General features: G+C 38.1%; 1 protein-coding gene across 1 annotated transcript in view; it reads right to left on the reverse strand.

Moving 5' to 3' along the window:
* CNOT6 (CCR4-NOT transcription complex subunit 6) overlaps window positions 1–11,328 on the reverse strand; it is a 54,970-nt gene extending 43,642 nt beyond the window's left edge. The window contains exon 1 of the mRNA XM_070937260.1: window positions 11,179–11,328. The gene's annotated coding sequence lies outside the window, so the exon portion shown is untranslated. The remainder of the gene's footprint in view (window positions 1–11,178) is intronic.
* Window positions 11,329–15,729: the final 4,401 nt, after the last annotated feature.

Consider the following 15,729-nt stretch of genomic DNA (forward strand, 5'->3'; position numbering starts at 1 on the left):
CAAGAGAAAATCCAGTTAGAGTAATGTTCTTATTTGGTATAAAAGGAATTTGGGCAAATATGCTAAAAATTGGAAATCTTAAGAGCTTATTTGCACTGTTTTACCTACTTAAGGCAGAATATTTCAATTCCTACCATTTTTACTACTATACACCAAAGATTTTCAAATAATTCATATTTATTGCTGAAGTAAGTTAAGCCTTTTTAGAAAAAAAATAAATAAATATTTGAAAGTCAAAGTCACCATCTCTAACATTTTCCAGAACTGGAGCTCAGTTGCTGGAGTAAACTAGTTTTACAATAAAGCCTGTTAATGTAATATAATTTAAAATTATGTAATATGTCATTTTCTTTTTAGTCCTTAAATCAGAGTTAAAATCCAGTTAATTGTTATGAACCTTATAATTAATTCACTTAATGATCTCACTTGTGAGGAGGAGATTGCATTATTCCAGATAAAATACTTAACACAATGTGGATATTGATATTAGTAATGAATAAAGAAAAATAAATTGGATCACTGAGATGTGGAAGAAGAATAGGACCATGAGCTGGATCCAAGGCAAGCAAAATAAGGAAATGGAGGCCTAAAACAGCAATCTGATTTGTACAACATGTTCAGCTATAGGTTTTCCTGGTTTAGCATGATATGTGGACCTCACTGTTGGTAAAATGTAATTTATGGCTTAACAATAACCTACACAACTATGGCTTATACATTAAATCATAGTTAGGCAAAGTATGTTTTGCATATGTAAATCTAGTCAGAAGCTTCACACAATAACAGAAGCCAAAAACTAGCAAACCACCTTATAACTTAACATTATGCATGAACTCAGCATGATGCATCAGGCAGCCTGTCTAGAGGAAGAGGTAGTGATAAAAGAAAAACAATGATTCCTCTAGGAACCATAAAGCTCCTTCTGTCATTTTTAATTTTAAATTTCACCAGGTGACTTGTGAGAAGAGTCAACAAGAAAGGTGGAAATAACAAACAAGTGATCAATTGAATTGATCTATTACACATTAGATTAAGCATATCATTTTACATACACTGACTGCATTCTTAGTCATTAAAAGTGTTAATATATAAGAAATTCTTCCAATCAAAACAGGGTTGTTGTTTTTCTTAGTGTGTTTCTTGCTTGGTTGCACAGATTGCTTGACTTGCATTGTGCCCATCTAGTTCTTTCAGTGAAGCTTATCCATGCATGGTGCAGTGAGGAATTTTGATTCAGCCAGCTTAATGCAGTGCCTGACATTGATTGGGATGAGAGGGAGTGACTATGCCAAGGTCATCCAGCTGGCTTCCATGCCTAAGGGAAGACTAGAACCTGTGTCTCTATACTCTTCATCCAGCACATTAATCATTATGCCATGCTAAGTCTCATGTTTCCAATCAAAATATGAAGAGGAACTGGTCTGCAAAACCAAAGAAATTTTCTTAACAGAGTTACTCACTGAAAAAGCCCAGGGAATATGTCTATATAGGAGATTCTAAAAAGAAAAAACTTTTCTATTGCATTTGACATATAAAGTTTGTGCTTTTATTTCTATGGGTACGAACTCATAGACCCAAGCTTTCATCCCCACCCAGAATTGCACATGTGAATATCCCTTTATTACTTCATTATTTCCCCACTGCAGCTGGTCTTAACCACACTCTTAACACCTTAGTGTACTACTGCAGGGAATACCAACTTGTGATTAACTGTTAAAAGACCAAAATAACAGTCTTTGCTGAAATAATTTAGGAGTCTCCACTGGATAACAGATGGCTAAGAGACTGAGCAGGATAATGTTTTTTGAATACTTAGGTTTGATCTTCAAGACATGGAGTGGGGTCATGGAGTAAATATTTAGCCATTCTAAAGTTCTTTCACACTAAAGAAAAAGGAGGTATCCCTGTGACTTTAAAACTAAATCTCTGGCTCAGCTGCTTTATGGTTCCCATCTAAGTCCTTACCCAAATTATAGATAAATGGAAATGGTGCAAATTAAGTTGATCAGAATTCTGTTCCATGTCTCAAAATGCATATCCAAAAGTAGGTTAAAACTTGGTTATTAATTATTAATTACTGGGTCAAGTGCCACTATATTCCAGTGGCTTCCATTGATTCCACCCTTACTATCTGATAAACTACATGGTTAAAAAACCCTCCCTTCCTGTGGATTTTCTTTTGAGTTCTCATAGCTTTTTTGAATTTATTCAGACTAAGAAAGTAATTAGAGAATAGGCTCCTGGACATTGATTATCAGAATAAGAAAGGTCTTATTCCTAAATCTATATAAATTCAGTTTAATTATTCCAGAGGGAAACCAGCCAATTATATAAATTCATTAATCTCCCCATCACAATTAAAGTTCTTTTTAAGAGCCAGATTCAACAGCCTTCCCTCACCAGCTCTATATGGCAAATTTAATAAAATTATATGCCTAGCTGAACCTACCCTTTGATGAGAGTTCAACTGAACCCATCCTGCATGTGCTGTTACACTGTGATATTCAAAGAGGTCTAATCTTTCCTCTGTCATTCTATGTTCCAGGTTGGCCTGAGGAATTTTAAGACGATTTTCTTCTGTTAGATATGAAAATTCCGTTACAGTAAAATAAGGCATTAACATCAAATCACAACTTTTTGCTTTTTCATAATAATATGAACAAGCCATTTCTATAAAGATCTATCAGTCTAATTGGTAAAACCCAAAGTCAGAGTTTCATTCTTCTCCACATCAAGCACGAAGTTCAGAAGCGGTCTTCATGTGAAAACAAAAGTAGAGAGAAAGTAACCGAGAGTTGGAAGTCGATGCTTCTTTTTCTTTCTTTTTTCTTATCTTTCCCCACTACTTCTTCCCCTTTCCCTCCCCCACTGATTTCCTATTTATTTTGTATTTTGTACTTTACATTACTTTATAACTCAATAAAAATGTTAATGATGAAGATTAAACTAAGAACTGGGGGAAAAAATATACATATGAAAATTTCAACCAAAGTGGACTTGTAACTAGGTTTTGTGTTATAGCCCTGCATGTGCATAAGCAATTGGTCTCAAGCTTATGTTAGTAATCACTTCTATATTTGTATCTTTTAATTCTTGTAGATGCTGTGATTTATATTCAATTTTTAAATTTTAATAGGATGATTTATGCCTTTTGGTCAAATTATTTTATAAATTGAATATTTACTTCATCTTTTTGATTAAAATACAATTTTTATTCAAGAATTTTAGTTGCACTGTTATATCACTTATTTGTTTAATCATAACATATTTGTACACTTGGTTTTATTGCACCCTTTCTCTCTACCATTTTTTAAAATATGGATTGATCATTGACTGAAATAAATAAATTAATCGTATAGAAAAATACTTGGTCTTTACTAAGAAAACTTTGCCAAAATGCAAGCATTCTTGGATAAACTACAATATTACTTTTAACAATACCTTTTGATACAATGGTAGCTAGAAATATCATTTATGTCTGCAAGACCTGGTCTATTATAGTTTAAGATGGTAAAACACTAAAATAAATTTACTATTGTGGTTTACATTGAGTCTTTGACATTATATTTCCAATAATTAGCTGAAATAAAGAATCTAGAAAAGCGTAAAGTAATAACAATCTTGGATATAATGAAAACTAGATAATGGAAATAGATCAGTCATGTGTTAAGAAGACATGACATCCAACAAGCTTCAATGAACCTATATAAAAATGGTCCCATGGTAAAGATCATGTAACTCTAAAAAGATTCTTTCAAAAAGAAGCAGAAAATATTATATTGAAGGCACTAAACCTTAGTAGGAAAGAACACATATACAAGCAAATAATAATTTCCAATCATAAGTAGTAGAAATAAATGATAGAAAAATGAGGAACTGATATTCAAGTAAACAGATGTTGTAGTAATAAACAAGAAAGCTATTTTCAGTGCACAACATAAATGAATTTAGTTTTCTAGCAAAATACAGCCCCAGTTAAGCTTCTTTCCAGACCTAATTATGTTATAAGTAGACTGTGCTTCAAGCAATTAAGAGAGACAAATAGTATTGGTAGGTAAGCGGATGCTGGACAGGAGATTGTCCACATGGGCATTTGTGTTTGTACACCTATTACAAAAACAAAACTGGGTAAGTGAAATTAATATTCGGCATATTAATATTCATGTAAAAGTTTAAATTCTTTTCAGAGTAATTAAGAAACTTCATATTGTACCATGCAATTTCTCTCTTACACAAAGAACAGAATATTTCCCCCATTCAAATTCTATGTTATCAAATACAGTTTATTATACCTTGATTCTGAAACTTTGTTACACATATTATATAATATCCTAATCATACAACTTATTAATGGTGTCTATACACAATATAGAAAAGCAAGGATGAGTTATTGACTTCTCAGTTAATTTGCCAGCAACCTCCTGCAGCAAAAACCAGTGTTGCACATTTTTTTGCCATTTGTGTAAATATAGCAAAACATAACAGCTACTGTATTAGAGTTCTGAGGTTCAGCAAGCTTCATGTCATGCAATAATTTTAATAACTGACCACTACAATATAAAAATACTTATATTGCATAAAAAGATGCAATTCCACTAATCTAATGTTTGTAGACTGCTACCAAGGATTATGATATTTAAAACAGAGTTCTATGCTATCCATTACTTTTACTTTCATTTTACAGTGGGAAAATCTTGTTTCTCAAATGTTAGTTATATCAGACCATGATTCATTTTGCTAAAGAAAAATCTTTTTTACTTATTTGTAGTTTTACATTTCTGCAGATTCAGCAAGACTTCTCAATAAAAATGCAAGCTGTTTTCTATTGGTCTTAGCATAAGCGATTCCCTAAACTTTACACAAACTTTGCTATATCTGTTTAAATGAGAAAATAATTCCTGCTCTGCATGTGTCATCCTACGCCCAATTTTCAATCCAGCTCCCAAAGCAGGTAAGTGAACACTTATCATTTTTTTTCATTTGCACTCTTTCCATCTAACACAGGGGAAAGCATCCACTGAAAAAAAAAAGGGATTCAAATGACTAATTTCATATCCTATATTATATTCTATGATATGAAATGATCCTATCATATCATATTCATATGCAAATATATGAGGAAAACTGATTTAGAATTCCAGTTTTGAATTCAAAGCCCAAGTTGTCCAGTAAGCATGTAACAAGAACTGTTCTCATAAAAAATACTAGTTCAACAGTGGTTGTTTAAACTTATCAAAATGTTTGCTTTTTTAAAAAAACAACAACTAAGCATTAACCTATTTTCAGCTCTTTCAGGAAATATGTTTAGCTCGCCAAGACTAAATTGTCAAATGTATTTTTAAGCCAGACATTTTGGGGAATTCTTAATGCTTTTTCTCTGAATAGTCATTTTGAATCATAAGTGCTTTAAGAATAGAAATACACAAGTTTTAATATACAGGTAGTCCTCAACTTACAATAGTTCATTTAATGATTGTTCAAAGTTAAAACAGCACTGAAAACAGTGACTATTGACCAGTTTTCACACTTATGACCATTTGCAGTATCCCCATAGTTACATGATTAAAATTCAGGCCCTTGGCAACAGGCTCATATTTATGATGGCCGCCATGCCCCATTTGTGACATTTTCAGAAGCAAAGCCAATGGGGAAGCCAGATTCACTTAACGTAAGTTCTTCTAACGTAAGAACTACAGATTCACTTAACCACCTTGGCAAGAAAGGTCATAAAATGGGCAACATTCACTTAACAAAAGTTTGCTTGGGCTCAATTGTAGTCGTAAGCTGAGGACTACCTATACTGACTTCCAAATATTTCCACAGTTTAACCTAATTTACACTGCAGGATGCTAGTTGTTTAGCCAATCAAGATTAAAATTTTTAAACTCATTGTAAATTAATCTAGTTTAAAATTACCTCACTGCTCCACTAAATTACTGCATGTTTTGTAATATTTGCTTAGAATCATACTTCAGTCTGAAGTAACCAGATTGTCTAGAGCCGTGATGGCGAACCTGTGGCACGCGAAGCCATATTAGTGGGCACGCCAGCTCAGCTCTGGGGCGCATGCGCACGCTGGCCAGCTGATTTTCGGGCCTTCTGGGCCCACCAGAAGTAGGGAAACAGGCTGTTTCCTGCCTCTGGAGGGCCTGGGGTGGGGTGGGGAAGGCCCGTTTTTCTTTCTTACCTGGTTCCAGATCCCCTCTGTGTATCTGGGAACAGCAAAAACAGCTTTTCCCACTCCCTTGGAGGCCCTACGGAGGCTGAAAGGGCCCATTTCCCCACTCCCGGTGGGACAGGAAGTGACGTTTTTTCCTGTCCCCAGCCTCCAGAGACTCCTAGAGAGGCTCCTAGAGACTCCTAGAGAGGTTCTGGAGGCTGGGGACAGCAAAAAATGTCACTTCCAGTCCCACCGGGAGTTGGGAAATGGGCCCTTTCAGCCTCCGTAGGGCCTCCAAGGGAGTGGGAAAGGCTGTTTTCGCCGTTCCCAGATACACAGAGAAGATTTGGAACCAGGTAAGAAAGAAAAACGGGCCTACCAGGCCATCATGTGCCAGGAGCGGGGGAGAGGGGGGAGGGGGTTGCACACACATGCACGTAGGCACATGCGTGCGCGACCCTCCCCCGCCCCCCTCTCCTGGCACGCGATGGCAAAAAGGTTAGCCATCACTGGTCTAGAGTATTTTAAGCAGAATACTCTCACAATATAAGCTAATATATCTTATTGCACTAAGAAATTGTGTGGCTGTTAGATCTGTGTTATATGTGAATCACATCACTATAAATGTGTAAACTATGGATTAATGCAACATATGACTCACACTCCTGGCTGCAATAAATGTTTCATCTAGGTGAGCAAGATTACTAAAAGAGGACTGGAATGCTTTGCCCTCGACGGTTCATTAGGTTTCTATTTGAAGACAGAAATCTCATTCATCACAGAAAATAGAAGAGTTCAGGCAATAGTATGAAGGATTTCATCCATCCTCATCTACCAATCTGCTGTTTCCATTTTGGGCATAGATGATGCAAAGTCCTTTTTATTTGTCTAATGTAAGACCCAAGGAGTTGGTAGCAAAGCTTATAAAGGATTATGCTTTTCCTCTGCTACCAGCATGAGGTATTGCTACGTTAAACACACAGATAGTGAATTTTTGGACATATTATAAATACAATAATTGTTGGTCTTGCATGAACAAACTTCACTTTCTAAATAAATCTGTGATAAAGGGAAGATGCGGCCTTCCTTCCATCTTGCTTTGTAATTTATGATGCATGAATAAGATAGTACTTAAAATCATAGGTTAATTGAGGAAGGACCAAAGGAAGGAGGCCTGGTTTTTATGCTTCATGAAGAAAAATGGCTCTTTCAGTAAATATATTATAAATAGCAAGAAAAAGACCTGCAAAAGAAGTGTGATCACTTCAACTCATCACCACCAGCGAAAGCCTCTTCCAGGTACTCAGAATACAAGTGTAAATCGCAAGATACTGTTCCTTCCTGTCCTGTGGGATGATTCACTAGACCCGTGATGGCGAACCTCTGGCACGCAGAGCCCTCTCTGTGGGCACGCACGCCGTCACCAGCTGTTCTTCTGGTTTCCAGTGTGTGCACGCACGCTGGCCAGCTGATCTTCACGAGCACCAGAGTGCCGGAAACCCAAAGACCCATTGTTCTAGCGTGTACGAAGACCAGGTGGCCAGTGCGCATGTGTGCAGCGGAAACTCAAAGACCAGGTGGCCGGTGTGTGCATGCACACACACGCATATTCCGGTTTGGGCACTTGGATGTCGTAAAGGTTCATCATCACTGCACTAGACTAATTTTTATTGATAAATGTTGACAAAGAACAGATAAAAAGTTCCATATGTCTCATTACCGTAAGAAAATAAGAGTCTTATAGTTTGAAGGCCAGTAACTTCATAAAATTGAACTTCAAAACATCCTATTGTTCTGCCACTTAGTTCAAGTGTTACAACTGGAGTTCATAACATCATGCCTCATACTTATCTCAGCTAAAATAATATTTTGCACATAAACCTATAGATTTCATGAACAAATGTACACCCCATCACTCCAGCATCTACAAAACAAAAATTAAAATATACAAAATCACACAACTTATATTAGACACATAGTAATTGGAATATGATCCCCCAAATCCTCACAGAGGATCCTGCATTCGGAAACTAAATAAACTCAACATATGGCTACGCATTTAAACTATATTTATTTCACATGCAATGAACACAATTTAATATATACAAATTCATTTCCTTTAGAAACATTCTCTATAGCCCTGAATTAACTTTTCCACTAAAGAAAAATTATCATACAATAGTATCTATAAAACTATAGTGTCTAGAGAACTATAAAAGTTTATCATTATGTAAAATCATAATCTCAAGAAATCAAAAGAGAAAAAATGAAGACATAAAATCCTAAAAAAGATTATCTATTCATGTATTTATTTTAATATGTCCTTCTTTCTCAATGATTCAGATACATTTAACAGACTGAACATGAGTATGTTCAAAAGTTCAACAACGTGATACATATCAGTCACCTTTATAAAAATGAACTGATCCAAGAGATTCAGGTGAAAAAGGAATAAAGCTTTAATCCACATGTGAATGATTTCAAGAATATTGTGAATAAATCTCCAGAGAGGGCTTCATTCCTAGCATCACACTCCAGAGTCCACTCAAATCAGTAGGGAGAACACAAGGCGGATAGGTAATTCTGTAAAATTACCCTAGTGAAAATGTTGATAAATCCCCAATTATGACACCTGCTCTAGGATAAAAACAAATGCAAAATACAATACAATCACCAGTTAATATTTGCAAACCTTTCACACAAAACATTAATCCTCTTGAATTTTAAATGTTATCAACCTGATAATATAAATTTGAAATGCCAAAATTTATAACTATTTAGAACAGAGTCCACATCTTCATTGAAATTTGTTTAACATAATCACAAGATTATGTTAAGAGTTTATCTCATTATCTCATCATATTATTATCTAGTTTATTAAGATATTGAAAAATCCTGAAATGATCAGGATAACATTTATAATATTTTGGAAAATGTTATCAACTCTTTTGCCACATACTATGCAAGATTAATAATTACACTGTTGCAACAGACAACAGGTAAGTTACTGATAAGTTAACACAAAAGTTTATTAGCAAGTATCTACAGGTTAAATGCTTACATATTCAAAATGGCCAATATGAAAATAACACTGCATATGGAAATATCACATAAAACATGGCTTCCAAAAGTGCAATTTACCATTTTTGTTGCCCAAGTAGGCTTTTCCTTTATTCTCAACCATAAGAAAGTTCAGGTTTCTCATCAACATATTAGCCTTTACTGAATAATTCTCTACTCAAAAAACAGGAAACAGTCTTATTTTTATACCCTAGCCTCAAACATTTGCATTTCAATTCTCCAGTTTACACCTATATGTGGAGTTTGCGGTCTCCATGGGCCAGCTGTCTTTCTACACATACACTCAACTCCTGCCCTTGTTTTATTACATTGGCTAGCACAGCTGCCAATCATTTCAGCTAATGCTCTTTCCTTTCTATTTCAGACACAGACCTTCTATTGTCACATCCGTATTACCAACTAGGCCTTTCAGCACCACAAAGTGCAAAGCAAGCTTCAATTTATCACCAACTATGGATCCTGTTCCCAGCAATCAGGCTTATTAGTCTGCAGATTTCCTTAAAGTCCTCCTCTATTTTTCTTTCAGATGGCAGAGAGGAAGAGACACTGTTTTAGTGGTGGAGTCCCTTTTTTTTCCTTTATTTATTCCTAAATAGCCCTGAAGAGTTGCAGCAGCCTTGTTTTGGTTAAATCAGTTTCATCTCATGTCATTATTCCCTCAATTGTTTTTTGTTAGTTTTGGGTGTTTTTTTTTTTGTTTGTTTTAGTGTAAACAGATACTAAAAGGATATCTGTGCACGGAGCCAAACGTCATTTTGTGTGTGTGTGTTACTTAATTAAGTTAAGACCAAGTTACTTAATAAGCTTCTACAGAACGCTAACAGAACGTCAAGGAAAAGCTTCTCTCCCGCCCCCCCCCGCCCCTTCCTCCCCTCCTCGCCCCTGCCACCCCAGCTCTTGTCAACAAGGACTGAGCACACGTCACTTCCTCCAGAACCTTCCCATAGCTTCCAGGAAGGCTCACCCGCCCCTTTCAGTGCAAAACATCCATCCTCTTTCGCAGACTCAAAAACTTTTTCTTCTTAGGGACTCGGACCGTTCCTGCCAGCCCTCAAGAAGGCTCCTTGCCTTCCCTTTAAAAAAAGCCCCGCTTTCTGGATGCATTCCGTCAGCTCTAAAGCTCCCCAGATCGTCATCCCCAACACCATATTTCTCCCTCTCTCTCTCTCTCTCTCACACACACACACACACACACACGCCCCCCCCATAAAGATTTAAGAGACCTTGTACACAACCCTCCCCCGACGGCAATAGATCCCTTTCGAGCGAATGCTCGCCAACCCCCGTTTCCTTCCGGTAGTGCTGGCAGATTCCCCCCCCCCCCACGAAGCTCCCCCTCCCCCCCCCCCGCATCCCCTTCAGAATTCCTCACCAACCGCTCCACCCAATTCATGCCTCCCGGCTAGCTGGGTCTCGCGCTCGTCCCCATTCCCGTCCCTCCCACCCCCTGAGAACAACCCCTCTCTTACTCTCCAGAGTAGTAAATCTCGCTTCCTCTTCTTCCCCAACCCGCGCCGACTACTACGCTGGCTCTCCCGGCCCTCGAATACAGCTCCCAGCCTCCGCTCCGCTCACCATCTGCTCCCCTGACCTCCACAGCACCCACCATCTCCCGCCCCCCACACACATACACGACATCCCGACCCAACGGTCGGGTTTCCCCGCTTCCTCCCCAGCTCCGGGGTATCTTCCCCCCCCCCAATCCCCCCCGCCGCCGCCGACCTCTCTGCCTCACAGCAGACTCACTTCGGCAGTCATTAACCCCGAGGAGCCCCGACCGTTTCCCTCCTCGGTTGCCCACCTCCGCCCCCTCCCGTCTGCCCCAGGCCAGCCGCCCCCCCCTCCCGATCGATCTCCAGAGGGGGGGGGGGAACGGAGGACAGGAGCGGAGCAGCCCCGCCCGCGCCTCCCCCTCCCTCGCCCCCCCCTCCCCGTACCTGTAACTGCAGCATCCCCGTCTCTGAGCTGCCGGCCTGGCTCTTTGTTTCCTGCCGCGGGCCGGACAGGAGAACTGGCTCCCCCCGCCTCCTTCTTCGCCTCCTCCTCCTTTTCCTCCTCCGCCTCCTTCTCACACTCATTGAAAGCAAACAAGCATCATGGCGGCGGCAGCGGCGACGACGGCACGGGGAGCGCCTAGGCCCGGCCCACATCGCTCGGCTCGGCCGCCCACTCCTCGCCGCGATTGGACGGCCAGCGCGGGGCAGTTCTCGGCGGGCGGCTATGGCTGCGCAGAGCCAGAGGGACGCGGGCGGAGACGGGGAGGACGGGCCTTTCGAAGGAGGCGGCGGCGCCGCCGCCGAAGAAGGAGAAGCCGCGTCCGCAGCCCCGCCAAAGAAGAGCGGTTGCAAGTCGAGGGAGAGAACTCCCCGGGATGGGGTGGGGGAGGGTGTCAGTAGGACCCGAATGGTTGGAGAGACTGCTTATCAAGAAATCTCAGGGCTGTGTTGAGTAGACTTGAAACTATCGGCCCATAGATGCAGGGGCAATAATATTTACCTATTCTAAGCGAGCAGGAATCGTGGACAGGTAGTCCTCGACTTACAGCAATTCATTTAGTGACAGTTCAAAGTTACAACAGCACTGAAAAAAGTGACTCATGACCGTTTTTCACAGTTAATGCCCATTGCAGCGTCCCCATGATCACATGGTCAAAATTCGAATGCTGGGCAACTGGTTCATACTTACGACCGTTGCAGTCTCCCGAGGTCGTGGGATCCCCTTTTGCGACCTTCTGACAAACCAAAAGTCAATGGGGGAAACCAGATTGATTTAATAACCGGGTTATTGACTTATCAATTGCAGTGATTCACTTAACAGCTCTGGCAAGAAAAGTTGTAAAATGGGGCAAAACTCACTTAACAAATGTCTCGCTTAACAACAGAAAAATTTGGGCTCAATTGTGGTCGTAAGTCAAGGGCTACCTTTACTACGGTTGTGGTAATGGGAGCCAGATTGCATGGTTTTAAAAACACTGGATAGGAGGATCAGTGAGCATAGTTCATGCGTTCACTCATTGGCAGCATGCCTTAAAACAGTAGGAAGTGAAGTGCCAGTTGTCTGTCACTCCTGCACCAAATCAGCTTAATCATGTAAAGGACTCCCTAGATATTAAGGAAGAAAACCATGAAAAAATAATTACTGCACAGTAAATCAAAAAAATCAAAACCAACAAAAGTACAGGTAGCCTTCAACTTACAACACTTCATTTACTGACTGTTCAAAGTTACAGCAATGAAAAAAGTGATTTATGATGGTTTTTTCATACTTATGACCATTGCAGTATCCCCATGGTCATATGTTCAAAAGTCAGATGCTTGGCAACTGACACATATTTACGACGGTTGCAGAGACCTGAATCATCCCCTTTTGTGATCTTCTGGCAAGCAGAGTCATATGGGGAAGTCACATTCACTTAACAACTGCTATTAACATCTGCAATGATTCACTTAACAACTATTCCAAGGTAGATTGTAAAATGGGGCAAAATTCACATAAATGTCTGCAACAGAAATTTTGGGTTCAATTGTGGTCGTAAGTTGACGACTACCTGCATTTACTTATTTAAGTTGGAAAATATTAAACCATTAACTTGTTTTAATGTTAACAGATGATTTTGTCTCAATGTTTATATCTTTTGTTTTAATATTTTGCTAAGATTTTTTAAAGTGAAAATGAATTTAAGAAGACTAAAAATTTAAATTTTGTAAATGTTTGGGGAATTGTTTTAAAAACCATGATTGCTGCAACTTTTCATAAATAAATGGAACTAATTTTTTATTGTATTTTTAAAAATTACAGAAATATAGGTATTTCATAATTTACTGAATTACATGAAAATGATCAGGTCTTTTTTTTTTTTTTTTTTTTTATTTGATTTATATGCTGCCCTTCTCCGGAGACTCAGGGCGGCTTACAATGTGTTAAGCAATAGCCTTCATTCTTTTGTATATTTTATACAAAGTCAGCTTATTGCCCCCACAAACTGGGTCCTCATTTCACCTACCTTAGAAAGGATGGAAGGCTGAGTCAACCTTGAGCCTTGGAGAGATTCGAACCAGCAGAAATTGCAGGCAGCTGTGTTAATGACAGGGTGCACTAAACCACTGTACTATCAAGGCTCTTAATTTGAATATTGCAAATAAATTGCATGCTACTTATTTAAGCCAGTAACAAAAAAATAGGTCTGTGTAATTGTTTACATTATGCTACAAGTAAATTCAATGGTAAGATCAATGGTATGCAACATAATTTCTATTTTTCTGAATTTACAGGTTGTACTATTCAGAATTTTGAAAATATTGAATTTATTTCATTAATGCATTTTAGCAGAATCTTGCTATTAGAAAATGTCATAAATTTAAGGTAATACTAGAAGGTTTTTTAATTGAAAAGTACATGGTGCCTGAGAATCTGTTTTGTTGCATATATGTATATGAAATAATGTCAAGTGAGAATGTAATTAGTGGAAAGAATAGGTCTCTGGTTTGTACACTGAATAGAATCTTTGACTAATTGCCTTTTCAAGTATATTATGTAAAATTAATATTGTCAAAGCTTACCAGTTTTTATTCAAAAGAATAATCATTACTGATCTTGTGACCTTGCTTGGTAATGTATTCATGCACTTATTGATTACATATTAGTAATCTGGATGGCCATTAGAGGTGGTAAAACATAGAGAAAAACCTAACCCTTTGATATTATCTAGTGGTTGTCTAGGCTTTTACCACCAACCTATTGAAGCCGCTATCATCAGGAAACTAATTATCAAAGGAAAAAGTATGCATACAGTATTAGAAATATAATGTAACCTCAAATTTAGTTATCAGCAAAAGAAAATAATAAAGGACAAGGTATGAAAAATTATGGTGATTATGTTATAAATAGAAAACCCGAAAAGAATTGACTACCATGTTTTTCAGAGTATAAGACGCACCTTAGCTTTTGGGGAGGAAAATGGGGGAGGGGATTCTGACTACCAGGTATTCATCTGGCTAGTCCCAGCACATTAGTTCGCTCGCTGGTTTTGAGATTGGAGCTGGTTGGGGCATCAGCTTCAGCACATTAGTTTGCTCGCTGGTTTTGAGGTTGGGGCTGTGCTTCTAAAGCACAGCTGATTGTCAGAGGGAGCAGCAATTAGAAAAGCAGGCAAAGCACAGAAGATCACTTTGCTCACCTTGAGGCTGAAAAACAGCTTCAAAAGCACAGCTGATCCTCGGAGGGAGCTCCAGTGACTAAAGCAGGCAAAGCGCGGAAGGGGTAAGAGAAGGCAGCAGCTGTTCTGGGTAGCCATTTTGGGCACTGCGCGGGGTTACATTCGGAGTATAAGATGCACCCAAATTTTCAGCCTCTTTTAGGAGGGAAAAAAGTGTTTCTTATACTCCGAAAAATACGATATATTTAAACATCCTGATCCTTTCTTGAAAACCCTTAATTCAACTGTTGACAATTACATGTATCAACAATTCTTTACTGCAAATCTATCTTTATAATATTGCATAATCATTCTTTTAGCCAGTCCTCTTCCCTAAAAATCCATAATTTTTTATTCCAAATCAAGTGTCAATTCTTCCCATGAAGAGCATATACATATTTAATACACAGTGGTTTTTCTTGAGTCTTGTCTTGTTTATTTCCACTAAAAATATAGCAAAGTGATAGTTTTTCTGTACCAATTCCTTAATTTCACCTCCAATAGTAAGAAAATGGCAAATAATCCTTCCAGTATTATATATGTTTTGAGATAACAAATATACAAAAAACATTCTTTGCTGTAATAGCTTCCTATTAAGATCAGAGGAAGCTAATTTCAATTGCTTAAAGCAACCTCCACTGACATTTAACCTCATTCTTCTAGAGAACATGTAAATAATGTTAGAACTATTTCCTGTAAAAAAGGTTACCGATTTATTTACTTCCTTGATTTAAAAATGTTTTATCTGTTCGAATTTTTCTTTCTGCTGTTTTGAACTTCTATGATTTTTCCTTTTCAGTCAAATGATTATTAGTAGTACTACTAGTCCTCTCTTTTATTCTTATGTATTATAATTATATTTAATTTGCTATAGTGTTATTTAAAAGCAAACAAAAAAGAAGAGAAAAGTAAGAAATAATATGGTCATCTCTACATGTTAATCAATGATCAAACTACACTTAAGGAAAACCAACCTTTTTTCTTAAGTAACTGATAGAAAATTAGATCACAGTTGATAGTCTCAAGCTCTTTCTTTCCAGATCCTCTTACATGAAACCTCTTTCTCCCTGCAACAGAAGGAGGACCTGGATTTGTGAAAGGGTTAAGATCATAAAGCCACCAGAGAGATGAAGATAATTTAACACAAGCATGTCCAATCCACGACCTATGGGGCTGCATGCAGCCTGACAGCTAGTAGTGCAGCCCCACAAGATTATTAAAAAATATTTAAAAATAGAGGAAATTTGTTATTTACATTAACTATATTATATATTTTATTCATAGCCCAAGACAA

The sequence above is a fragment of the Pituophis catenifer genome, unplaced genomic scaffold, assembly GCF_029215685.1.
Source record: "Pituophis catenifer annectens isolate HBS135680 unplaced genomic scaffold, rPitCat1.0.hap2 SCAF_2, whole genome shotgun sequence".
Lineage (NCBI taxonomy): Eukaryota > Metazoa > Chordata > Lepidosauria > Squamata > Colubridae > Pituophis > Pituophis catenifer.